The 12,475-nt window shown below is 35.1% G+C and overlaps 1 protein-coding gene and 1 non-coding gene across 4 annotated transcripts in view; both read left to right on the forward strand.

The window, feature by feature from the left end:
• Nucleotides 1-12,475, forward strand: part of LOC145276815 (uncharacterized) — a 475,667-nt gene that overhangs the window by 213,339 nt on the left and 249,853 nt on the right. The window lies entirely within an intron of this gene.
• LOC145277225 (U2 spliceosomal RNA) lies at nucleotides 2,898-3,098 on the forward strand. The gene has a single exon (XR_013868124.1). It is a non-coding gene; the product is annotated as a U2 spliceosomal RNA (small nuclear RNA).

A 12,475-nucleotide genomic window follows, 5' to 3' on the forward strand; every position in this document is an offset into this window, starting at 1 on the left:
CATATATATATATATATATATATATATATATATATAAATATACCGAAAGTATTTAAATATTTATTATAAAAAAATATAATTTTAACATTATCGATATACGTAGTTATATGTATGAAATCATAAGTTTAGAAAGAAATACTTAAACTTTATCCGATGGTGAGGCCCCGGCTTGCGGGCTTTGGGGAGTGTGGAGCACCCCCTTAATTGCTATTGCATCTAGGTCCACTCTGACCTGGAGTGGTAGTACCTGTTAGGGTCCCAACTATTGGTTGAATAGAAACCGACTTCAAAAAACAAAACAAATATATTCTATCAAAAAAATTTCTTCAAAATCACGGGAGTCGGCATTAGATAACCTGGATAGGATTAATATGCTGTAAAACAAAAACCAACCATAGAAAGAAATAGCTATGAATGTTGTATTTTCATGTAATGGTCTATGTGATTAATATTTACGATCGTCTTCCAAATCAATTATAAGGTAGTTAATATTAATAGTGAAAATGAGAGAATAACAATTTAAAAATAGAAATTACGAAACGAAATTTCAATTAAATATTTCCTTCATATCATTTCTTGGGTGAAAGATGTCAATAACCTTTAATTATTAAAAGCTTTTGTTTACGTTTTCTGTTTTGCCTCTCTTTCTCTTTTTCGTTTTGTCTCTGTCTTCGTCGGGTTTTACGGTTGACTTAAAAGTAAATCTAAGGAAGCAGGTATTTAATTCTCTCCCACTGAAAGAACTGTAACGCCAAGGTCGGAAAGTAGGATTGAGTAGTCAGCACCCCAGGAGAAGAACTCTGGCATGCAAATAGTGTCTGGGCAACACGATATTCCACCGTAATCGATTAGCAATAAACTAACCCCTTTTTAAAGAGAGCTGATAAAAGTTTGGAGGGGTGGACCTTCTAGAACTGCAAAAAATCAGCCTTACGCCGCAATACACAGGCATCAGATAATTTCAAGGATTTTTTTCGCAGAGGATAAAAATCCACAGTCGAAGAGATCATATGACGATATATGTGTCTTGTTATTGTCTCTTCTTTAAATTTTTTTGCTGCGAAACCGTTGAAATAATTCAGGAATAAAGAGAATTCACGATATACACAGACGCCATGAGATATAAATAAAATGCTAATTGCTTCCTAGTTTAATTTTTGCGAAGGTAGTTAATTTTTTATTTACTGTCTGTCTAATTCCGGCTAGTCAAGAATTTTCAATTCCGTGGCGAGTTGACAGAATCTATTCATTTACGCTGTTCTATGCTAGCGATATATATATATATATATATATATATATATATATATATATATATATATAAATGAATAAATATATATATATACACACATATATATATGTATATACGAGGGGCGTGCAATAAGTAATGCCCCTGACCCACTTCCAGTGGTCTGATCTAGCTGAAATTGTGCATGTGCAATGACTTACATCCCTACGGGTTATCTGGCAAATTACAGCTCTGAACTAATTGTGGGTTCTGTTTTACAGGTGTTTCAACTGAGTCAGGTGTGAAATGGAGGCTGTTGAATATCGAGCAGTGATCCGGTTTTTGTATTTAAAATGACGCACACCACAGGAGACTTTTGATGAAATGAAAGAAACTTATGGTAATAATGCCCTATCATATGACCTTGTAAAACGCTGGCATCGCGAATCAAACATGACCGGAAGTCTGTGGAAACAGCTCCCAGACCTGGTCGCCCCCCCGTTTTGCCATTGATGAGACATCTATCCGTGTAGTTGAGGCTGCCATTTTGGAAGATCGGCACATTACTATTCGCCAAATAGCCCAAGATTAGTACAGGGTATGTGGAAACTATAATTTATGGCCATTTGCATAAGGTGTCTGCCAGATGATTTCTCAGGTTGCTCACACAAATACAGAAGCGAGAACGTCTCGAGTGGTCGAGGATGAATTTGGAGATGTGCCAAGAAGATGAGTCAATTTTTTTCAAAAGACTGATTACGCAGGATGTAACCTGGGTCCATCACTATGATCCAGAGACCAAAGCCCAGTCACTGCAGTGGAAACACTTGGACTAATCACCTCCAAAGAAGGCAAGGGTACAGTCCTCCGTTGGCAAGGTCATGCTCACGACCTTTTGGGATCAGGACGGAGTAGTGATGACATATTTCCTGGCAAAGAGTACCACAATTATAGGAGTATATTATGCTTCACTTTTGAGGAAATAAGGGGAATCTATCAAAATCCAGAAGCGGGGCAAGATCAGCGAAGGTATCCTCCTCCTGCATGACAACGCTGCGGTCCAAAACTCACATGTCGCCAGATCAGAAGCACGAGCGTGTGGTTATGAAATCCTTCCTCCTCCTCCCTTCTCTCCTGACCTTGCACCCTCTGACTTTCACCTCTTCCCAGCCATGAAGTTGTTTTTGAAAGGAAAGCGTTTCCCAGATGATGCAGCTTTGATTTCTGAAGTCACGTTGTGATTGGAGGACCAACCTGGGGTGCTCTGCAAAAACGGTCTCCAGAGCTGCATCAAACGATGGGAGAAATGCATAAATCTGGGTGGTTTCTACTGCTATTGGAAGTGGGTCAGGGGCATTACTTATTGCACGCCCCTCGTGTGTATATATATATATATATATATATATATATATATATATATATATATATATATATATATATATAAACCAAACCATATAAATAAGAAAAAGGTTTATACCTATGAATAAATAAATATCTAATAAATTGTTTATTATCATTATATTATTACGCTTATCGCACCGTCCGTTGTCATGCTGTGCATCCCTAAAAAAGGAAAGTGGAACATTCCGAATAAATCTTGTTTGTCACCCTTGAAATTAAAATATAAAAAAAAACATGGTGTCGCTGTTGAGGAAAAGCTAATAAAAATGATTTGTCTTTCTTGGCCTTTTGGCTAAGATCAAAGTGTAGCATCTGTTCTTCAGGCGCTACATTTCAATTTCTTGCCTCTCGGTGGGAGAGAAATCGTTTACGACTAAGACAATTTTTTACAATGTTAAAAAAACGACCCTAGTTTCTAAATCCGTCCCGTGGCGATGCATTATGAATAAGTACTATGTTTAGTGTAACAAAGTTCTAATATTAAAACAGTAACTGGAAAAAGTTATTTCTGATTTAATTACAAAATGCCCTGGAAGTGTTACTTCTGATTAATCATAAAATGCCCTGGAAATGTCCGTTCTGATTATTGTTTCTTTGTTTACTTGTCTCCCCGCAAGGTCGGAATTGTACATGAGGTCGGTTAAAAATTTAGGGGGTAACCAGCTCCCCAATAGGGGCTCTCTGGTCGATAACAAAAATAAGAATTGTATCAATAATGAAGGATTTCTCCTCCATTAACCAAGACCAAGAAAGGGGGATTCAAGTCACTGGAATGCTGAAACTGATAGTACACTCAGAAATTCATGTTGAATCAATGGTTTTCTACCCTAACCGTGTTAATGTATTTATGTATTACTTTCGAAAATCTGCTGAAACAGTTTATGATTTAAGCATTACTGTATTTCAAGTATATTTTAAACAGTGGGTTACGGGATATGAAGTCAGTTCCGGAAATTACTCAAACCGTTTACGATTTAAACATTACTTTATTTCATGTATATTTTTAACAGTGGAGGGAGGGGTATTAAATCAGTCCCGAAAATGGGTAAAACCGCTAAGCCTTACACATTGCTTTATTTAATGTATATTTTTAGCAGTGGGGTGGGAAATATGAAGTCGGTTCAGGAAATAGCTGCAACCTTTACGTTTTGGGCATTACTTTATTTATTTTAAAGAGTAGGATGAGAGATAAGAAGTCGGTACCGGAAATGGCTGAAAAAGTTTATGATATTTTCATGTATATTTTCAACAGTGGGTTGAGGATTATAAGTCAGTTACACAAAATGGCTGAAACAGTTTACATTATTTCATGTATATTTTTAGCAGTGGGTTTGGAATATAAAGTGAGCCCCGGAAATTGCTGAAACAGTTTACTATTTAGACATTACATTATTTAATGTATATTTTAGCAATGGGGTGGGGATATAAAGTGAGTCCCAGAAATGACTGACACAGTTTACATGTTAAACATTACTTTATTTCATGTATATTTTAAACAGTTGGTTGGGAATATAAAGTCAGTCCCGACAAGGGCTGAAACAGTTTACTATTTAGATATTACATTATTTCATGTATATTTATAGCAGTGGGTTTGGGATATAAAGTCGGTCCCGGAAGTGGCTGAAACAGTTTACTATATAGACATTAGATCATTTCATGTATATTTTAAGCGTGGTTAGGGATATAAAGCCAGTCCCGGAAATGGCTGAAACAGTTTACGTTTTAAACATTAGTTCATTTCATCTATATTTTTCAGCGTGGGTTGGAGATTAAAAGTCAGTCCCGAAAATGGCTGAAACAGTTTACTATTTAGACATTTAATTTTTTCATGTATATTTTCAGCAGTATGTTTTTAATATAAAGTGTGTTCCGGAAATGGGTTAAACAGTTTACGATTTAGACATTATATTATCTGATGCATATTTTCAACACTGGGTTTGGCATATGAAGTCGGTTTCGGATATAGCTGAAACAGTTTACTATTTAGACATTAAATTATTTTATGTATATTTTCAACAGTGTGTTTGGGATATAAAGTCGGTCACGAAAATGGCTAAAAGAGTTTACTATTTAGACATTACATTATTGCATGTATACTTTTAGCAGTGGGTTTGGGATATAAAGTCGGTCCCGGAAATGGCTTAAACAGTTTACTATATAGACATTACATCATTTCATGTATATTTTTAAGCGTGCTTGGGGATATAAAGTCAGTCCCGGAAATGGCTGAAACAGTTTACATTGTAAACATTACTTCATTTCATCTATATTTTTAAGCGTCGGTTGGAGATTTACAGTCTGTTCCGAAAATGGCTGAAACCGTTGTACTATTTAGACATTTAATTTTTTTATGTATATTTTTAGCAGTATGTTTTCAATATAAAGTCGGTTCCGGAAATGGGTTAAACAGTTTACGATTTAGACATTATATTATTTCATGTATATTTTTAGCAGTGGGTGGGGGATACAAAGTCGGTCGCGGAAATGGCTGAATTAGTTTACTATTTAGACATTACATTAGTTCATGTATATTTTTAGCAATGGGTTTGGAATATAAAGTCACCCCCGGAAATGGCTGAAACAGTTTACTATTTAGACATTACATTATTTAATGTATATTTTTATCAGTGGGTTTGGGATATAAAGTCTGTCCAAGAATGGCTGAAACAGTTTACTATTTAGACATTGCATTATTTAATGTATATTTTTAAACGTCAGTTGGGTATATAAAGTCGGTCCCAGAATGGCTAAAAGAGTTTACTATTTAGACATTACATTATTGCATGTATAATTTTAGCAGTGGATTTTAGCAGTTAATTGATTGGTGTGTTTGAAATGAAATAATCATCCCAGATAATATTTCAAAGTTATTATGTTTGTTGTGGGTTGTTGATGATATGGTTAAAAATATTTAAAATAATTGTCGAAATGAGTAACATATTAAAGAATTAAGAAAAATGATGAAGTGTGAGTTAATTGATAGTTATGTTTTTGATGAAATAATCAGTCCAGAAAATATATCAAAGTAATTTTTTAGTAAGAGAGGGCGACGAGGATTGTTTAAAATTTTGAAAATTAGTAAGATATTAAATAATTACGAAAAATGACGCTATCTGATTTAATTGATTGGTGTGTTTATAATGAAATAATCAGCCTAAACAATATATCAAAGTTATTATATACGTAAAGGGGAAGAAGATAAGGAGGGCTTAAATTATGAAAAAATATTGTCGAAATTAGTAACATATCCAAGAATTACGAAAAAATGATGAAATTTGAGTTGATTGATTGGTGTGTTTGTAAGGAAATAATCAGCGTAGACAACATATCAAAGTCATTATTTAGTAAAGAAGGAAGGGCAAAAAATGGGTTAAAATTATGAAAAATGGTTGTCGAAATATGTAACATATCCAAAAATTATGAAAAATGATTAAATGTGATTTCATGCATTAGTGTGTTTGTAATAAAATAATAAGCCCAGACAATATTTCAACGCTATTATTTTATTAAGTAGGGGCGATAATGTGGGCATAAATTATGATAAAATGATTGTCGAAATTAGTAACATACCCAAGAATTATGAAAAATGATGAAATGGAGGTTAATTGATTAGTGTGTTTGTAATTAAATAATCAACCCAGCAAATGTATAAAAGTTATTATTTTAGTAAGGTTGGGCGACACCGTTCGTTTAAATTATAAAAAATATTGTCGAAATTAGTAACATATCGAAGAATTACGAAAAAATGATGAAATGTGAGTTGATTGATGTGTGTGTTTGTAATGAAATAATCAGCCAATAAAATTTATCAAAGTTATTATTTTAGTAAGGTGTGCGATATGTTGAGTTTTAATGATGAAAAATTATTGTCAAAATTAGTACTATATCCAAGAATAATTAAAAATGATGAAATGTGAGTTAATTAATAGTTCTGTTTTTTTTTAATAAAAAAACAGCCGATACAATATATCAAATTTAATATTTTAGTAAAGGGAGAGGCGATAATGTGGGTTGAAATTAGTCAAAATTATTGTCGAACATAGTAACATATTCAATAATTATGAAAAATGATTAAATGTGAGTTAATTGATCGGTGTGTTTGTAATGGAATAATCAGCCCAGGAAATATATCAAAGTTACTATTGTAGTAAGGGGACAGTACAGTTTTAATAAAAAAAACTAGAATAATATGATTGTGCCTTCATTTATGTTGAATAGATCACTCACATCATGCCCAGCAACAATATATAACATAGGAAAAATGCTGCTGTGGAATTTCCACAGGTCCCGCTAGTTATTATTATTATTATTATTATTATTATTATTATTATTATTAATGTTGATATTCTCCTCCAAGGCCGGACGGCCTGTCTACGAGATATGTCTATTGTGGCCTATATCCTCCTACTTGCTATTATAAATTTGATACACGCATGCTTTCCTCACATTCATTCTCCATCTCTCTTTTCTTTCTTATATTTCTCTTTTTTCTCCACACAGACACACACACTCACACACACACACGAATTAGCGATGCTCTTTGTGTAATCTGATCAAGCTTAAGTAGTTCGGACGATGTTAAAACCTCGTTAAACTCATGACTCACACAGCAGCCGCCGATAGACTAGTGGTTAGGAGCCTTGACTGTCGTATAGACATTCGGGTTTCAATCCTGGCTAAAGGCAGTACTGTATGTGGGTGACTATAATGCTCCTCATCTTGAGTTGAACATATTGAAAAGTGATACACGAATTACCATTAGCGTATAAGCGATGTTCTTTGTGTAAACAAATCGAACTTTAGTAGTTCGGACGATGTCAATACATGGTTAAACTCATGAATCACACAGCAGCCACCGATAACATAGTTGGCAGGAGCCTTAACTAGACGGTCGGGTTTAAATCCTGGCTTGAGGTAGTTGCCTGCCTAGCCGCACTGATGACCTGCGAAACAGTACTGTATGTGGATGACTACACACACATATATATAAGCTTTATATTTATTTTTACGTAAACATTAAAATATCGCTACAAATTTATGAGTGTGTTTCAGTCAACTAGTTATAAAAAGACTAAAGAGATCATCAGGCGATGTTGCTTTTACAAAAGTCTAGTCCTTAATGGATATTGGACACAGTTCACAGATACAATTGTCTGAGCACATGACATTAAAAACAAAATAAATTTAAAAGAAAATAATTAAAATTAAAATAACCCTGTTTTATTATAAAAAAAATATATATCAAAGACAGTACAGTCCGACAATAAACATAACCTCATGTTTTTTTTTATTTTTTTTTATTACATTTTCACCCCAAACAAGGCACATTGCCACTTTGGTGTAGGGGGGCTACTATCAGGGGAAACATCTACTGGGGCACTATGTAGGGATTAGGGCAGCGAGATGTTGGTTCACGTTGCACTTGAACTTATGCATGTCAGTACAGTTGGGGAAGCAGTGACCTGGAATGGAATCCAAAGTCTAGCAGTTCTGGGGAAGAAACTACTGGAGTAGAAAGATCTTTTACATCTAGGGATCTCTACAATGTGGGGGTGGGATTTTGCAGCTTGTCGGGTCTGTCGAGGGTGTTCACGTCGTGGGGGCACAAGTGCTTGCAGTTCTTCAGATCATTCACCATTATAATACTTGTAGAACAGGCAGAGGGATGCAACGTTTCGATGATGGGACAGAGGCTGAAGTTTAGATGCCAGTTTAGGGCCTATCAGATTTGCGACTCTCTTTTGAACCTTGTCAAGGAGAGAGAGACTAGTAGCCGATGCACCGGCCCAAATATGACAGCAATACTCCATACATGGGCGAATAGTGGCCTTATAGAGGTACATGATACTTTCGGGTGTTAGAAGTTTTCTAGCACGGTAGAGAGAGCCCACCTTCCTCGCAGCGGCCCTGGCAATGCCCTCGATGTAATTGTTCCAGCTCATGTTTCCTGTGAACGTTAGGCCAAGGAGCTTGAAAGACGTACTCTCAGCTAAAGAGTTGTTGGCCATTGCTATAGGTGGTAGAGAAGGTTTCTTTCATACACAACACATCAACTCATTTAAAAAAAAAACTCTACTATCTGGCGGAGAGACATAGGTATGTAGAGAAACAAATAGGTATTATGGGGGGAAAGAAAGTGGTGGGGTGAATGGGAGGAAGGGAGGCTTGAGTCAAATTTATAATCGCAAGTAGATGGATATAAGTCACAATAGATATATCACGTAAACAACCCGTCCGGCCTTGGAGGAGAATACAACATTATTATTATTATTATTATTATTATTATTATTATTATTATTATTATTATTAACAATAATAATAAATAAATAATAATTTATTCATGAGTATGCGTTCTTATATATATATATATATATATATATATATATATATATATATATATATATATATATATATATATATATATATATATTGGTTTGGTTTGGTTGTTTTGTTTTATGGCATGGTAACCCCTTTCGAATGATTTAATGCCGAATCCAGTTATTTTGGAAACAGTGTTTCTGCTCAAAGTTCTTTATATTTTCAACTATTTATTTGTAGAGTTTGGTTTGGTTGTTTTACGGCATATACACCTTTTGGGGGGTTATTTAATGCTGAATCCAGTTATTTTTCAAATAGTATTCATGCTGCATCTAGTTATTTTGTAGAAGGTTTTTATTTTGAAAGCTTTTTTTTATTTATCTTCAATCGCTAGTTTGTAGTGTTTGGTTTAGCCGTTTTATAATAAGTTTTATCGTTTCTGTTCCCTGCCCGGCGAAACATGAAATCTACAACCAGAAGTTGCTCCCATACTTACGAAACTGTTTAAGCGTTGCCTTAAAGAGAAGTGATTTCCACCACCCTGGAAAACCTCATCAGTATGACCTGTATTTAAGAATTCAGGTGATAAGTCATTTCCCTCTCAGTACAGACCAATAACTCTCCTGTGTCATGAGTAAGTTGCTGGAATTCATATTAAATAGAGAAATAGTCAACCACCTCAGCAAAAACCTTTTTAGTGACACGCAATATGGTTTTCGTTCTGCAATATCTACCGCAGATGTGCTAACGCTTATATCTCATAGGAGTGGTGAATCTCTTGACAAAGGCTTCCTTTCCAGGGCAATTGCTCTTGACATATCAAAGGCCTTCGACAAGGTATGGCATAAAGGCCTCCCTCACAAGATTTCCAGCTACGGTATAACTGGAAATGTTTTCTCTATCATTAAATCATTTCTCTCTTATAGGCCTATAAGAGTAGTGGTCGATGGGTAAAAATCAGAGGCCGGCCGTATTAATGCTGGAGTCCCTCAGGGGCCCATCCTGGGCCCAACTCTCTTCCTGATCTACATCAATGATCTCCCTAAACACGTGCATAAATCATCCGTTGACATCTATGCTGATGACACGACCATCTACGGCAACACATCAAAGGCTGTAAATGACAAAGTTCTCTCTGATTCTCTCTCCTCTGATCTCGAGCGCGTGGTTCAGTGGGGGAAGACGTGGCTGGTTACCTTTAATGCATCTAAAACCAAACTCCTATCTTTACATCAATTGAAATGGATGGCTCTCGTCTAGGAGAAGCCCTATGTTTTTACCATCTTCTGGGTTTGCCCTTTACTCCTGATATGAAATAGAACATGTACATCAATTCTGTTGCCAAGGTCGCTGGAAAGATGGTGGGATCGTTCTACCACTCCAGAAGATATCTTACTACTGATGCAATTCTCTATCTGTATAAAAGCTAAGTACGTCCAAGGATGGAATAGTGCTGCCATAACAGGGCAAGAGCTGCTAAAAACAGCCTATCTTGCCTTGACAGGGTACAAAATATACTTCGTGGCTGGTGGGGGATGCCCTTCTCTCTTCCGTACAGCCTCTGTCCAAAAGAAGAGACGTTGAGAGCCTATTTTTGTTTTATCGTTATTTCCATTACAGGTGCTCGCCTGAGCTCCAATCTCTGGCCCTCCTCGCCAATCTTTTACAAAAAACACCCGTCTAGTGAAACCAGTCAAAAATTTTCCCCCACTCTTTATCTGTGAATAAATCAAAACGTAGATTCCATGAACAAAGCTTCTTTCTTAGAACTGCACGTCTGTAGAACTCTGTTCCGTCTTCCTGCTTTCCACCTGACTACAACCTGGATGACTTCAAGTCCAACGTAAACAAATTCCTGATGAACCACCCCCTTAAGTAGACACTTTTATTAAATCTCCACACTAACGTACTGTACACGCAATAACCCTTATCCCTGAGTGGCTTCCGGGCCTTGATAAGTGATGCCACCTTGTAAAAAAATAAAAAAATAAACATTTTTACAATATCAGAGGGAAAGGGCTTACAGTATAAATTTTTGGTACATTATAAGATAGGAAACCAGTCAGGAAGTGGGGGAGATAGAATGAGAAAGTGATAATGCGAATAAGGAAAAGTTGGGGAAGGCTGGCTGTTATTTTTTGGTTTTGATTTTGCTAAGCACAATTGAGTTTTGTAGAAGAGAGTGGAAAACACATCAATGTAAGGTGCATTTCATCTCAGGAAGCGAATATCTTCAGACGGGCTGAGCTGGTAGCACTAGCATTTCATATCTGACAAAACTAGAAAGATATAATAGAATAAAAATAAAGTTTTTTAAAAAATTTAATTAATTGAAAGCTAATAAAACTGATAAAAAAATAGGGATTTAAAAATTCAAATATATATATATGCATATGGATATATATATGTATGTATTTATATATATATGTATGTATATATTTATATATGTATGTATGTTTATATATATATATGTATGTATATATATATATATATATATATATATACATGACGAAATATTAGATGAATATCAGTAACGGCAGATTTAAATAAATCCAAACTAAGAAGACATATAAGTGCCTTCTTTACAAGATATTCCTCAGCCAATCCCTCCAATCCATTCTTTCCCTCTCTCTCTCTCTCTCTCTCTCTCACTCACTCTCTCTCTCTATCTCTCTCTCTCTATATATATGTATATATGTGTGTGTGCGTGTTTGTGTGTGTGTATAAATACATATATACGTATATATATGTATATATATATATATATATATATATATATATATATATATATATATATATATATATATGTACCCTCATGAGCAAAAAAGCAGGGGCAAGAGTAAAAGAAGGGAGAAATCGATTTTTCCATATTTATACATGAATTTGAGTTAATTTTAACTGAAAATTTCTATTTTGCAGATCATTATCATTATAGCATATAATAATAAATGGAAAAATTTGTCGAGGATATAAAAAACCGAATTGCAAAATTAAGGCAGTCCAAAATGACTTACAGGCAGAATTTTGATATTTTAACAAAAGAAAATGTGAAATCTGCACCTGGTCGCCCTAGACCATTCCCTTTGAAGGATGACCACAGGCATAAATGAATTGTTTTGAAGGATCGAAAGAAAACTTATGTTGACCATAGCAAAGAATTCGAAACAGGGCTGGACATTCTCTTTCTTGATATACAATATCTAAACGAATTGAAGAAATGGGGGTTTCCTCTAAAAGGTGTGGAAAGAATCGATTTTTGTATAAGAACATCAACGATAGAAAGAGAGTTTTCTCGCGTTCTGGCAAGAAAGATAAAGACTGGTTCAGGAATGCTTTCTGGTTAGATGAATCAAGATTTTGTCTTGTTAGTGATGCTCCCGATGCTCCGGAACGGCGCAATCGAAGAACTGGAGAAAGATTTTCAATAATTTGCATAGAAACGACAGTTAAACACGGGAATGTAGGGATAATGGCATGGAGAACTTTTATTGCAGCAGGAGGCGGGAAACTTATTAGATGTGAGAATCAATA

Source organism: Euprymna scolopes, chromosome 5 (genome assembly GCF_053919585.1).
Source record: "Euprymna scolopes isolate OS-2025 chromosome 5, ASM5391958v1, whole genome shotgun sequence".
Taxonomy (NCBI): Eukaryota; Metazoa; Mollusca; class Cephalopoda; order Sepiida; family Sepiolidae; genus Euprymna; species Euprymna scolopes.